This window comes from Eulemur rufifrons, chromosome 19 (assembly GCF_041146395.1).
Source record: "Eulemur rufifrons isolate Redbay chromosome 19, OSU_ERuf_1, whole genome shotgun sequence".
NCBI lineage: Eukaryota > Metazoa > Chordata > Mammalia > Primates > Lemuridae > Eulemur > Eulemur rufifrons.
In genome coordinates, this window is record NC_091001.1 from 72,688,227 (window position 1) to 72,703,833 (window position 15,607).

Sequence of the window (15,607 nt, forward strand, 5' to 3'; positions counted from 1 at the left end):
AAATGGTGGGAGGGTAATTACACACTCCAGAACATTTAGGGAAGGACCCTGGTCCTCAGGCCATTGTTGCTGCCACTTCAGATGCTCTATAACCGCTCACGGTCCTTTGAAATCAGGTGACTCTGCTCCCTCCATGCCAAGGGTGGGCTTGTGCAACTCTCCCAGAGCTTCCAAGCCATAGCACCTAGTGTCCACCTAGTTTGAGACTCCATTCAGGCATCTCCTCACCCACACACTGTGTGTAAGTGGGACACAGGTCTCTGCCAAAATCATACCCTCCACCCCATTCCCTTAGGGGCAGCTTAGTTTAATTCCTTGTATATTTTTTCTTCAGGCTGATAATACAAAGAAGCTAAAAACACCCTCTGATAGTGAGAAGAGCCCACATGTAGTTTTCCTGATGGAGATGGAATCACATTTCCATTATTTTCAGTCTCCTAAGGTGAATGGCTAAGAAGTAGATACTACTATATCAATAAATTAGGCTGCCTCCCAAAAAAAGGTATCTACTTCGAGAATACACTATGGCTGAAGCTTAAGAAATTAACATGGTGAAACATTATTTTGGATTAAAGGATATTTTTGAAAGGTTTATAAATTCTGTCTTTATGTAAAAGTGCAGGATGCTCTAATTATAGACAGATTATTGTTAATCATATGTACAATAATAAAGATTTGCCATATTCAAATTAGAAATGAACACTTTCTTTAATGAAATCGATCTAGGGGTATAAGGGGAGGGACAGAGCTGTGTGGTGTTCAAATGTAGGTGTGAGTTGGCCTAAGTCTAAATCCAGAAGTGGACTACAAGCAAACACAGAAACTAAGACCCAGGAACCAAACCCAGTTAGAACTAGCAAGAAGAGGTCATAGAAGTATGAATCTAAAAGCAGGAGTCAAGGCACCAAACTGACGAAAACCCAGGAAGTGTTCAAGAATCTAAGTCATAAGAGGTCGTTGAGCAGCTTCTGTCACCTTTGAGACCTAACCAAAGCCACTTTGTCTGTTCAGTGATTGTCCATTTCTTCTAGTAAAAATAACAGTACTTCCAGAGGTTAGAGGTGGATGGGATCCATGCTTCCTCTTCTATAATATTGTTCTATGACTTATTACCCTGAAAACTAGTCTCAGAACAAAATTTTCCACAGACATAAGTGTGTATTAGCAAAGAGACCAAAAGAAAGCAGTCATACAAATGGTTCCTTCAAACTCAAAGAAGTCCACACCCCTTGTTCTTGGCACTCTAACAAACACCTTGCAGCCCCATGTAACATATTCTGACAAAAGTCACCTCAAATGAAAGAATCCTGGATTAAGAAGGGTGACATGAAAGTATACAAGTTCTAGACCTTGGGTGCTACTTGAAAAGCTGTTAGGCAGCCGGGCTGCCACATTGTTATTCTCCATTTACACAGAGTCAAAGAACCTGTACGGTGTATCTGGAACACTGCTCATTTCACTATGAAAAAATACATCTCTTATGGTCAGGTGCAGACAGAGATATCTAAAGCCCTACACTAGCCTCCTCGGGAGGGTGGCCTACTGCTTAGGGTCCTTACATGGTTAGCTATTCCCTCGGCTTTGGGGTGCGAACTCCTGATCTGGGTGTTAAAACTGTTAAATAATTGTCTCTGGGGTATGAATTAATTTATGCACGTGCACATGAAATCGTACATTTACCAGAAAATTCCAGACAAAATCTCAGACATCTTTAGCTAATAATGTTTAAACCTAATTTTATTTCCCACAGAATTTTTTTTTTTTCCTCCTAGGTGTCTAGATGTGGGAGTAAGATTGATTTTAAAAATAGTTGCCATTACTCAGAAATGGATAAAATGTAATAATGTCTTACTAGTAGTCAAGGGGCAAAAATCCTACTTTAATTAAACAAAGCCGAATTTAGTGGTTCGTGGTCCCTGAGAGAATAGGGAAGGCCCTGACTGGCCATAGGCACTCTGGACCAGGGACTCAAGGACATGGGAAGCTCGTCTCATTCTCTCTTTCTTTTTTTCTGGCCTTTTGCTTTCTGAGTATGTCTTCCTCACAGGTCTATTTCTGCTAGGAAGGCATGCAAGCCCCTCTAGCTCACTTCCTTCTAGCTCTATGACCTCAGAGCAAAGGGCCTGCCCACCTCCACCCCAGGACATGCTGGGGAAGGACTTGGATTATCTTAATTTGTTTCACCTGCTCTAGTAATAATCCCTGGGTAATCCTTATAGCCAGGAAGTTGGGGTACACTCTAAGTCTGGGTTACTTGCCTTATGCTTTGTGGGTCTGGGAGGACTGTTATCAGAAGGAGTAGGTTGCTTTAGCAGCACATAATACGAAAATTGGAACAATACAGAGATTAGTGTGGTCTCTGCAGAAGGAAGACATGCAAATTGGAGAAGCATTCCATATTATTATTATTTTTTTTTTTTTGAGACAGGGTCTTGCTCTTTTGCCCCAGCTGGAGTGCAGTGGTATCATCATAGCTCACCGCAGCCTCAAACTCCTGGGCTCAAGCGATTCTCCTGCCTCAGCCTCCACAGTAGCTGGACCTACAGGTACACACTACTGCGCCGAGCTAATTTTGTAATTTTTTGTAGAGGTGGGGTCTCCCTGTTGACCAGGCTGTTCTCAAACTCCTGGCCTTGGCCTCCCAAAGTGCTAAAATTACAGACGTGAGCCACCATGCCTGGCCGCATTCCATACATTTTATCTGAAGTGGTCTTAGCACACACAAAAATGTAACTATGTGAGGTGATGGTTAATTAGCTTGATTGTGGTGATTATTCCACAATGTGTACATATATCAAAACATCAAGTTGTACACCTTAAATATATACAATTTTTATTTGTCAATTATACCTCAATAAAGCAGAAAGAGAAGGAGAAAGAAGAAAACTGTAGTTGCCACAGCCTCTCTCACCCTTTGTGTTTTCCTTGCTATGCCTTTCCATATGTGGGATCTTTGGCTTGTTTATGTTAAATTGGATGTTATGAAAAATGAGAAATATTAAAGCTTTCTATGTGTTAAGATTTTGTAGCACATAAACTTGATCTATTTCATATTTTTCAGTCAATGGAACCACGTAGAACAGCTGGCATAAGCGCTTTCTGGGGTTTTTTCCTCAAGTGATACCACTGACATGGAAATCTGAAGGTTTTATAAGCAGATGTAGGCTAACATTGATTCAAAAAAAGGCACCAATATGCTATAGAAGTGAATATTACAACCAAAATAAATTACCTTAATTAGTACAATGAGTTGAATCTGGGACTAGGTAAAACAGCTGGTTTACACATTTAATCACCATCTATAGGTAAGAAGCTCAGAGATTTTCCAGGTGAATGATGCCCCTGATAAATATATCTCTGTCTTGTGGACAGTAAAATGATTCAACAAATGCCATATGTAGTATTTAGCTCTGGAGGAGACCTATGGCCTAGTTGGAACATATCCTAGTTGCTGTGCCTACTGGAGGGTAGAATGAATGAACAGATTGCTGGTAATAGCTCACTCCACATAGTGTCTGTCAGATATAAAGTGCCAGGTCAAGTACTGACCACATGCAATGTGGACACCATGATTCTTCCACTTCTTGCAGTTACTAAAAAGCTTTAAAGAGGAACAAGGAGACCAAGTTGCAAGAACACTATCAGACAACAATAAATTATGGTATGATAGCTGACCATTATATTATGATGATTAGTTGATAGTGGCATTTATTTAAAAATGCACAAATGATATAAGTTGCAATTTTAAGTGTTCATACCAGAAACACTTTGATGCAATTGTTAGCAATTTTCTGGAATGAAATTCTATTATTGAATATATTCTGAAGAGGAGTGCCATTGTAGCAAAAAAATATATTACTATTCTTACATGAAAGATAGTGGCCTTGTGTAGGTGGATAAGACCCAAATAAAGGTGGAACAGTGTGTGATATAGTCAAAGTTTCACTGTGGCCTAGGTGATTGCTGAGAATTGTACTCAGAGTACTGAAAATAAATACTGTTGGGTACATGTGAGTGATATATTAGTACCTTGCTACTCGAAGTATCGTATGTGGGCCAGCAGAATCAGCATCACCTGGGAGCTTGTTAAAAATGCAAATTATTTGGCCCTACCCTAGACCTACTGAATCAGAAATCCTGGGAGCTGGACCAGAAATCTGGGTTCTACAAGCCCTCCAAGTGTTTCCCAGTGCATGCTACAGTTTGAGAGGCACCACCCTAACTAGTTACAAGAACTGTCCTAATGGCTTATGGAATTGCCCAAGCAATAGAACCTGAGGATGTAGAAGTGTGCGATGTATGGGTTTCTCTTGCAGCAACAAACCAACTTAGTAGGCCTCCACTGTTGCAGTGACTTCTTTCACCGAATTGTCAAACCTACACATTAGCTGGCTTGAAGCAGTCTCATCATATTAGCTGGGTTGAAACAGTCTCATTTTCCTCATCAGTTTTTTTTCAGTCATCAACAGGAACCTCTCAAGTTTTACTTCTAAAGTTTTGTACTCTTATATTTAAGCAATATCACATGAAATACACAATACTAAGGCATATCTTTTGTTTGTTTGCTTGTCTTAGGGACAGGATCTCGCTCTGTCACTCAAGCTGGAGGTCAGTGGCATGAACATAGCTCACTGCAATCTTGAATGCCTGGGCTCAAGTGATCCTCCTGCCTCAGCCTCCTTAGTAGCTGGTACTACCAGTACATGCCACCATGCCCAGCTAATTTTTAAAAACTGTTTTGTAGAGACAGGGTCTTGCTCTGTTGTTGCCCAGGCTGGTCTCAAACTCCTGGGCTCAAGCAATCCTCCTGCCTAGGCCTCCCAAAGTGCCAGGATTATAGGTGTGACCCATCACACCCAGTCTTACTAAGGCATTTCTGCTCTATAACATACTCTCCTTTAAAAATTCATTTTTCTTTTGACTATTTTTTCACAGGATTGGAAGGCTTGAATTTACTTATGTCACTTAGTAGGGTGAGTTCCTTTCAGCATGTGAGACAGTCAAAGCTGCATAATTGATTCTTTATTATTTATATATTAATTAAAAATTAAGTTGTAGGAAGGTAGTTTTTGAACCAGTTATCAATCAGCATCAACAAATATTTATTAAGTGTATATTATCATCAATGTCTTGTTCTAGGAGTAGTAGAATATATATAAAGTGATCTAAAAGATGATTATCATTTAGCATCTCGTTGAGGAGAAAATATAATCTTGAAAAATTAGATGACAGTAACAGATAATAAAACAAGAAATATTCCTAAGCATCATATGATTAATTACAAAATAAGTGAAAAATTCAGTGAAAATGAGGAGATAACAGGATTGAATAGGTGTGGGAAGATTTCACTCAAGGTTCCTTCACTGAGTAACTATTTAGGAAGTACCTGCTATAGGAAGGGCCCTGTGCAGGTGCTGGAGAGAATGTGGAACTTCAGCAGGAACATAACAAGCAAAGGTATGGTATGAGAAGTTTACACAGCAGGTCTGGTTATTACTCTTTCCTTTCATGTCTCCAAGGAAACCTGGACCCATGATTGATCATTGGCCAACTACCGGGGTATGTGGCCCTTGGAAGGTTCTTTATGTTAATATTGATGATTTTGTTGTACACACCTGGAGCAATGAGCCATGCCTCACCAGCTTGTCAGAATAAATGCTTTGTACATACATCAAGATTGATGATGTGTGCCTGGTTTCATTGTTAGTGTTCCGAGTTTCAGTTGCTGTGGATGGTTATGTAACAGAATGTGCCTACATGACCAGACCTCCATAAAAAAATAGAAAAATTAGCCAGTCATGGTGGTATGCACGTATAGGCCCAGCTACTTGGGAGGCAGAAACAGGAGGTTGGCTTGAGCCCAGGAATTTGAGGCTGCAGTGAGCTATGATCACACCACTGCACACCAGCCTGGGTGACAGAGCAAGACCCTATTTCTATTATAAAAAAAAAAGAAAAGGATACACATAGTGGTCAAGAACATGAATTCTGGAGTCAGACTGCTTAGTTCCAAATCTTGGTCCTAGCATCTAATAAATAGCCACATTAACACTCAATACCTCCCTATTTCCTTCTATGAAATGCAGATAAAATGTTACCTACCTCTAGCTACTGGAATATCAGAGGCAATTAATGTAGCTGGTGCCCAGATCTTGTTTCCTAAATGCAATTTTCAAAAAAAAGAAAGAAAGAAAAGAAAAGATACAATGAAAGAGAAAGAAACCAGGGATCCTTGAAGAAATGGCTGGTTCCAGGTCCAAGGCTGGAACATCTTGTAATGCCAAAAAGTAAGCGGTAAGCACTCAAATAATGACGGGGGCATGTTGAAAGAACACAGGAGCCAACTTGAAGGGGGTCCCCCCAAAATCTGGGACAATATAAACAACAAAATAAATAATGATGGTACTAGACTATAACCCACAGATTACAAGGAATAATTTTATTCCATAGATTATATGGAACAAAACAAATATCCTTAAGTCCACAGTGATAAAAAAATGAATACATAAATAATTGGGGGAGTAGGAAAAGTTCTTTCTTATAGCATAATTCCAAGTAATAAATGATGAAGAAGTGATGGAAATAGAAAAATCGCCATTTGCCAGATATCACAGTAAATATTGTTTCAGGCAAGAATCATTAATGGATGGTATAATTGGTATAAAATATGGAGAAATGGGATTTTTTTACCTAGTGTCAAAGTATCTCCCCAGAAGACACTTATTAGACAGCAAAGAGAAAACTAATGTTACAGTACAGAAACCTGGCAAATACCACCTTAAATCAAGTGATCCAAGTTAATATCACCAATCATGAGGCTAAAATATATAACCTGATTTTAATCGTGAAGAAACATCAGATAAATTTAAAATAAGGGACATCCTACAAAATTATTGGCGCATTCTTTCAGAAGGTCATGAAAGACAAAGATTAAGAAACAATCTCAGATTCAAGAGACTAAGGAGACAAGATAAATAAATGCATTGTAGATTTTGGATAGCATCCTGGTCCAGAAAAAGGACCACATATTGGGACAATTGACAAAATTTAAATATGATCCATAGGTTAGTGGTATTTATTGGTGTTATTTTCTCATTTGATCGTTTTACCGTGGTTATATAAGATTAAGCATTTGGGGAAGTTAGGCGAAGAGTATACAGGAATTCTTTTTACTATTTTCGCAACTCCTTTGTAAGTATGAAATTATTGCATAATGAAAAATTAAAAAATATGTTTATTCCTGTACAGAAAAGTCTTTCTAGACTCTTTTAGTATTTGAATTATCAATAGACATATATTTGTATATATATAGGGCTTTTTGTTGTTTTGTTTTATAGAAATGGGATTGTATTATGCATGGCTCTTTTTATTTTTTTACACTCAACAATCTTATTAGCTTCTTTTTGGGTGTTCACTTGTCTCACAGTGACCTAGCTTGCTTCCTCTTCCTTCAAGATGGTCCCCAGACAACCATATCTCTACTACAGAACTTCATTCCTGGGTCACAGATAATCAGACCGTGTGAGGACATCTGACCCAAATTGGGTCTATCAGATTCTTTCTACCAGGAATTTGAAATTGGGGCCATAATATTCTTATTCAGACTGAGCTACTCTCCTGAGTGAAAGAAATTTAAAAACTTCAAAGCTAGGGTACAGTTGTAACTTGATGTGTGAACTGAATGGCAGAGACAGTTGTTAGGCAGAGAGATGAGAGAAAATTAAACAGCGATTTTTTTTAATGTTATACCACCCTTGCATAATTACAATAAATTCCTCTTATGATATATTTCCTTTTTGTATGTTGCCTGATTAGATTTGTTAGTATTCTATAATTTTTAATATGTTGCTAGATTTGATCTGTTGAGAATTTTTGCATCTATGTTCACAGGAGAGATTGGCCTATAATTTTCGTTTATTGTAATGTCCTTTTCAGATTTTGAAAATCAAGGTTATATTAAATTCACATAAAGAGAAAATGTTTCTTCTTTTTTGTTACTTTGAAAAAGTATGTTGTAGGCCGGGCATGGTGGCTGTAATCCTAGCACTCTGGGAGGCCTAGGTGGGAGGATCGCTCAAGGTCAGGAGTTCAAGACCAGCCTGAGCAAGAGCGAGACCCCATCTCTACTAAAAATAGAAAAATAGCCAGGCATCATGGAGAACACCTGTAGTACCAGCTATCTGAGAGGCTGAGGCAGGAGGATCGCTTGAGCCCAGGAGTTTGAGGTTGCTGTAAGCTAGGCCGACACCATGACATTCTACTCAGGGCAACACAGTGAGATTGTCTCAAAAGAAAAAAAAAAAAGAAAAGAAAAATATGTTATATTAATTTCCTATTGCTACTGTAACAAATTACCACAAATTTAATAGCTTGAAATGTCACAAATAGGGGGCGTGGGGGGCAAGGGCATATACGTAACCTAAACTTTTGTACCCCCACAATATGCTAAAATAATAATTAAAAAAGTCACAAATGTATTATCTTATAGTTCTGGAAATGAGAAGTCCAAAATGGGTTAGCAGGCTACATTCCTTCTGGAGGTTCTAGGAAAGAATCTGTTTCCCTGTCTTTTCCACCTTCTAGAAGCTGTTTGCATTCCCATGCTCATGATCCCTTCCTCCATTTTCAAAGCCAGCAGTGTAGCATCTTTAAATTTCTCTTACTCTGACAAACACATCTGTCTCTCTTTTATAAGGGACCTTGTGATTGCATTGGGCCTACTAGATATTCTATAATAGAATACTCTTCCCATCTTAAGATCTTTAACTTAATTACATCTGCAAAGTCCTTTTCACCTTGGAAGGTAACATATTCACAGTTTCCAGGGATTGGGAGACGTACATATTTGGGGTACCATTATTCTTTCTACAACATATGTGTAACCTTGGTGTTATTTCTTCCTTAAATGCTTGGAAGAACTTACCAGTGAAGCCATCTGGGACTGAGGTTTTCTTTGCGGGAAGGTTTATAATAATCAATTTAATTTCTTTAGTACATAATAGACTTCAGATTTTCTATTTCTTCTGTTAGCTTTGCTAAGTTGCATTGGAATGTGTCCAATTCAAACAAATTGGAGGTTGGTTTGTTCATAAGACTCTGGGGGTTGTTCATAATAGACTCTTATTCCACCCTCTCCTCATGTCTGTACAATCTGTTGTGATGTTTTCCTTTTCATTCCTAATATTGATAAATTTTAATTTTGTTAATTTTCTGTGTTATACTTCTGTTTTGTATCTCACTGATTTCTCTTTTTTGTTACTCATTCCCTTCTACATTCCTCAGGTTTTATTTGGGGTTTTATTTTTAGCTTCTTGAAATGGAAACTTAAATCATTGTTTTTCAGCTTTTCTTATTTTCTAATGTATACATTTAAAACTATAAATATCCTTCTAGACACAAAATTTGCTTCTACAAATTTTGTTGAGATAGTAATTTTAAAAAATGTTTTCCCCTACATGATCTTTCATATTCTGATTTTTAAAAATATAGCAAACATGTATTATTCATTATGACAGAGGCCACCACCCAAAATCCATTTATTTCTTCTGTTATGATAATAGGAGTATAGCTGGAGACATGGCAGGACTAATAATCCTATGGGATATAAGTTCTCTCCTGTGCAATTTGAACAGAAGTTAGTGTGCCATCGCTCTTTATCCTGGGTACAGGGACAAAACCCATGGGGAAGACAGATTCTGAGAAAGGAAGGAGCCTGTAGCGCTGAATTGCCTATGGAGAAACGGTGCCAAATAGAGCCTTGACTGTTCCATGAATTAGAAATAAATGTATGCTACGCTAAGCCATTACATTTTGGTGGACTATTTTTTGCCATAGCTTAATGTACCCAAATTTACACACTTGCAAACAAAAAAATCCCATGAAATACTATTTTTAAATGTCCATGACATTTGCTTCAGTAAATTCACTTCCAAGAATTTATTCTATGAAAATAAGCAATGATGAGAGTATTGAGCTACACAGATATTTATTCTAGTACTGTTTGTAATGGAAAAAAATGTAGGAAACAATCTATATGGCCAATTATATAGGATTTTACTTAAAAATTGGTTCCCATGTAATTCAAATTATATTTTAAAAGCTTAGTTAGTGACATGTGTATATGGTCCTGGTATATTGTTAAGTGGGAAAAAAGAGTAATATACATACATTGTCTATGAAATGATCACAAGTTAGCCAGTTAGCTAAGTTGTGAATGCACAGGAAAAGTTCTTGAAGGAAATTAAAAGTGCTACTCCAGTGAACACAAGAATGATAGGAAAGTGAAACAGACTTATTGCTGATATGGAGAAAGTTTTAGTGGTCTGGATACAAGATCAAACCAGCCACAACATTCCCTTAAGCCAAAACCTAATCCAGAGCAAGGCCCTAACTCTTCAATTCTCTGAAATCTAAGAGAGGTGAGGAAGCTGCAGAAGAAAAGTTGGAAGCTAGCAGGGATTGGTTCATGAGGTTTAAGAAAAGAAGCTTTCTCTATAACACAAAAGGCAAGGTGAAGCAGCAAGTGTTAATGTAGAAGCTGCAGCAAGTTATCCAGAAGATAACTAATATCCTGAGATAATTGTTGAGGGTGGCCACACTAAACTACAGATTCTCAACGTAGATGAGACAACCTTCTATTGAAAGAAAACACCATCTAGGACTTTCATTGCTGGAGAGAAGTCAATACCTAGCTTGAAAGGACAGGCTGACTGTCTTGTTAGGGGCTATCTAATGCAGCTGGTGACTTGAAGTTGAAGCCAATGTTCATTTGCCATTCTGAAAATCCTAGAACCCTTAAGAATTATGTTAAATCTACTCTGCCTTTTTTCTATAAATGGATCAACAAAGCCCACATGACAGCATATCTGTTTACAGCATGGTTTACTGAATATTTTAAGCCCACTGTAGGGATCTCCTCAAAAAAAAAAAACAAAAAAACAGAGTTCTTTCAAAATATTGCTGTTCATTGACAATGTACTGGATCTGATGGAGATGTACAAAGAGATTGATACTGTTTTCACACCTGCTAACACGACATTCGTTGAGCAGCCTATGGATCTAGGAGTAACTTCAACTTTAAAGTCTTTTTTTTTTTTTTTTTTTTAAGAAATACATTTTGTAAGGCTATAGCTGCTGTGGGTAATCCTTTCTTGGATGGATTTGGGCAAAATAAGCTGAAAATCTTCTGGAAAGGATTAACTATTCTAGATGCCATTAAGAACATTCGTGATTCATGGGAGGAGGTTAAAATATTAACATTAAGAATTTGGAAGAAGTTGATTCCAACCCTCATGGATGGCTTTGAGGGGTTTAAGACTTCAGTGGAGAAACTAACTGCAGATGTGGTGGAAATAGCAAGAGAACTAGAATTAGAAGTGGAGCCTGAAGATGTGACTGAATTGCTGCAATCTTGTGATAAAATTTTAACAGATGAGGAGTTGCTACGTGTGGATAAGCAAAACGAGTGATTTCTTGAGATGGAATCTATTCCTGGTGAAGATGCTGTGACCATTGTTGAAATGACAACAAAGGATTTAGAATATTCCGTAAACTTAATTAACTAAGCAGTGGCAGAGTTTGAGAGTATTGACTCCAATTACGAAAGAAATTCTACTGTAGGCAAAATGCTGTCAAACAGTATCGCATGCTACAGAGAAATGTTTTCTAAAAGGAAGAGTCAATTGATGTGGCAAACTTCACTGTTATCTTATTTTAAGGAATTGCCACAGCCACCCCAGCCTTCAGCAACCACCACCCTGATCAGTCAGCTGCCATCAACATTGAGGCAAGAGCCTCCACCAGCAAAAAGATTACATCTCAATGAAGGTTCAGATGATTGTTAGCATTTTTTAGCAATAAGATCTTTTTAATTAAGGTACTCACACTTAATAGACTTCAGTATGCTGTAAACATAACTTTATATGCACTGGAAACAAAAAAAATTGTGTAATTCACTTTATTGCAATATTCACTTTATTGCAGTGATCTGGAACCAAACCTGCAATATCTCTGAGGTATGCCTGTATATAAAATCATGATGCCTTAATTTGTTTGCTTAAGATACACATGTGTGGGTATCCTAAGCTGATAAATGAAGACATGATTATTTATATTACTAGAGGTTAAGAGAGGGTTACAAAGAGGTCTCTGTGCCAGAACATACTCATTTCCCTCTTTGAACTCCTGTGGTTGTTACTGTCTACACTAGCCCCTTGCTACTCAAAGCTGGTCTCTGAGGTATCCCTGTAACTGTAACATAATGCTGGTATATTTTTTGTTTTTTTATGAGGCATTTGGCTAACTTAGGCTGGCATGTGTTTTTATGTTACCAAATATAACAAATATTATTTCAGGGAAATTGAAATACCATCAGCAAATGAAATGTGAAATAATGCCCTTGACAGTAATTTCTTTTCCTTTCTGCCAATAGATGGCAACGTGAACAAGTTGCTGGATTGATGGCAGTGTTCACAACCTCCTGTCTCAACTAAAGTTCAAAAAAGTCGGTATTAAATTTTGGACAAACAAAAGCAGTACAAGTTGAAACCATAAAACTTGAGCAGGAGGGACTCTTGTCTGGTTTCTCTGCCTGCAGTCTCACCTCTTTCCAATGCCTCTACTACAGTGCTGCTAGAATTTCTTTTTCTAAAAGAGAAATCTGATACCATTCCCCTGATTTAAAAAAAAAAAAAAAAAAAAGGCTTCAATTGTACCCTATTGCCCATAGAATAAAAGTCAAGTTCTTTAGTGTGATATTTGGGTTTCTTCTCAATATAACTTCAACTTTCATTTCTCACCATTGTCCACCTTTGGAAACTTCTTCAGCCCCGTAAAGCTACTCATGGCTCCCCAAACACCCTATACTCTTCTATACCTGATGCTTTGCTTCTGTTCTTCTTCCTGAGATGCCCTGTACTTCCTCATTGAACACCTATTTTTCATTCAAGGCCTGCCTCAATAATTATTTTTCTGTGAAGCCCTTCATTACTTTCCATTAAAACTGAATCTTGTTTCTCCCTCAAATAGCATATATCCTGCATTGCACTGTTTTAGAATAATGAGTTTGTTTTCCTTAGCAGACTCTAAGGTCCCTGAGGGTTCATGTGTCACAAGGAAATATCTTACTCATCTTCATATGTCCACTGCCTGGCATGTAGCAAATACTCAAAATGTGTGTTCATTGAACGAACAAAGAAAAGGAACTAAACAGGAAGTTCTCATATTGGACAAAACACTTGGCATAAAATTTTAGACTGACATTGCAGCTGAGACATGAGAATGGTGTTTCTTACAAGTTCGGGGAGCATTAGATGTTATTGAAAGATTATTTTTGAAATATATAGAAGTTTTTTGGTTAATTTCTTTACTGCCTCTTAGCAGCCAGGTTTTTTTAGTATTAGTTAAGACAGAGGTCCCTTAGTGCAGAAATACAGAGGCATTATGTTACCTACAGTTCAGAGAAATCCCAGTAGCTCCAGGTCACTTCATTTCTAAGCCAAGTGGAATTCTACTTTCCTGCTTCTCTGGAGGCAAGGGATGATCTACAATCTGTGTGTACGTGGCATACTCAATAACCAGTAACAGTCTCATGTATGCCTGTATGCTGAGATTAGCATTCAAGAGTACAATGAGGGGAGAGGGAAACATTCCTTTTATGATCCTACCTCAGACTGGAGCACCGCTGTGTGTTTAAAAACACATAACGTATAAACCAGTAAGTAGCCACAGATGATGTTTTGTAGAGGTGATCATTGCAATTCCATCTGCCAGGTTTTGCAGTTGGATGAAAAAAAAAAAACTAAATTAGTTCAGCAGGATTTGCTATTCACAAAATCACATTGATTTTTGCCAACTTTTTGTAATGTGATATGTGCTTGCTAATTGAGTAAGAGAAAAATGCTTTCACATTGCAGTGCAGGAAAAATATGGCCTTTGTCCTTATGACCTTTGTTGAAAAAAAAATATATATATATATTCAAGAATCAGTTAGGGACATAGTAAACAAGGAAGAAAATAAACAAGATTGAGACAGCTGGGTAACTAATTTAGAATTACCAAATCTCAAAAACTGTAGCCACCATAATATAATTATTATACTACTGCCACGTCTTAAACTAGAAAGAAGGAGGGGTTGAGATCCAAAGCTAAGAGTAGGCTGCCTTCTGGAATCAAAATAGACCCAGTCTAGCGCTTGGAAGCCTGTCTACTAGTAAATTTCCACGAAAGTTGTGTGTGAATTTCTGAAGGGTAAAAATTACAAATAAATATTTTCTTCCTAATTTAGAACCAAAATCTTCACAAGATTAATGTATTGCAAAATATAGGCAATATATCTGGTGATTAGAAAAAATAAATAAATTTGTTGGGAGGTATTATCTGCTAATACTGTTTCAGTCAGTACCATAGCTGTCTACTGTGTTGATTTCATAATTATTTTGGAAAAGGCTCACCAAATTTTATCAAATATAAGTGAAGGGCATAAACTCTTATTTGTTATCCATTTTGCTTTTGTTAAACAAAATGACGAGTGAGTTCAAACGGGTATACATTCTAAATAAATGTTTATTGAATGGGTTTTAGTGAACATTGGTTTTTGTGTAGAGCTTCTAGTTTCAGTTTCTACTGTGAATGGGGGACACAGGTAAGCGAATCATAGGTAACTTGTGTCCCACAATCACTCTCACCTTATTTTGTTATTTTCTTTTAAAATAATGTCTTTTAATAAATTACATTTCCTGCTACTTAGAAATCAAGTTCTTTTTTAATGTCAAGCTATTCCACAGGAAAAAAATCAAATTCTTTAAATGAAGCTATGAAGAATTAATTATTTCTTTCTTTTTTTTTTTTTTTTTTTTTTTATTTGAGACAGAGTCTCACTCTGTTGCCCAGGCTAGAGTGAGTGCCGTGGCTTCAGCCTAGCTCACAGCAACCTCAAACTCCTGAGCTCAAGCGATCCTCCTGTCTCAGCCTCCCGAGTAGCTGGGACTACAGGCATGCACCACCATGCCCGGCTATTTTTTTTCTATATATATTTTTAGCTGTCCATATAATTTCTTTCTATTTTTAGTAGAGATGGGGTCTCGCTCTTGCTCAGGCTGGTCTCGAACTCCTGAGCTCAAATGATCCGCCCACCTCGGCCTCCCAGAGTGCTAGGATTACAGGCGTGAGCCACCGCGCCCGGCCAAGAATTAATTATTTCAACAAATTAATTCATTCAGCTAATATAGAGCATATACTATTTGCAAGATACTGCAAGGCACTAATACCATATATTTGTCAGTAAAAAAAATATTGGTTAATACCTTCCATTAACAGATTATAGATGTGCCGCAAAGTTTATGGCAGGTTGTTAACATCCTTGTCAGCTCCGTCTGTTTCTTTATGACATGCTACCAAAAATTTAAGCTTCTGTTAATTTGAACATAATTGCCATCTTTTCTGGCTACCAGAAAATCTATAGAATTGGTTCTAGGTGTTATCTGCACTTTTCACATGCAGTTGTGTGCTACAGAGTCTTCTTTTGGGGCCTCTGGTCCACTGTCATGCTCTGTTCTTCTCTGTGCCCGGAGGTAGACTGCATCATTTGGGGTCTCTTGTTCTCCACTTT

The 15,607-nt window shown here is 37.6% G+C and overlaps 1 pseudogene; it reads left to right on the forward strand.

The window, feature by feature from the left end:
- Window positions 1-2,303: 2,303 nt before the first annotated feature.
- LOC138400410 (U6 spliceosomal RNA) lies at window positions 2,304-2,404 on the forward strand (annotated as a pseudogene).
- Window positions 2,405-15,607: the final 13,203 nt, after the last annotated feature.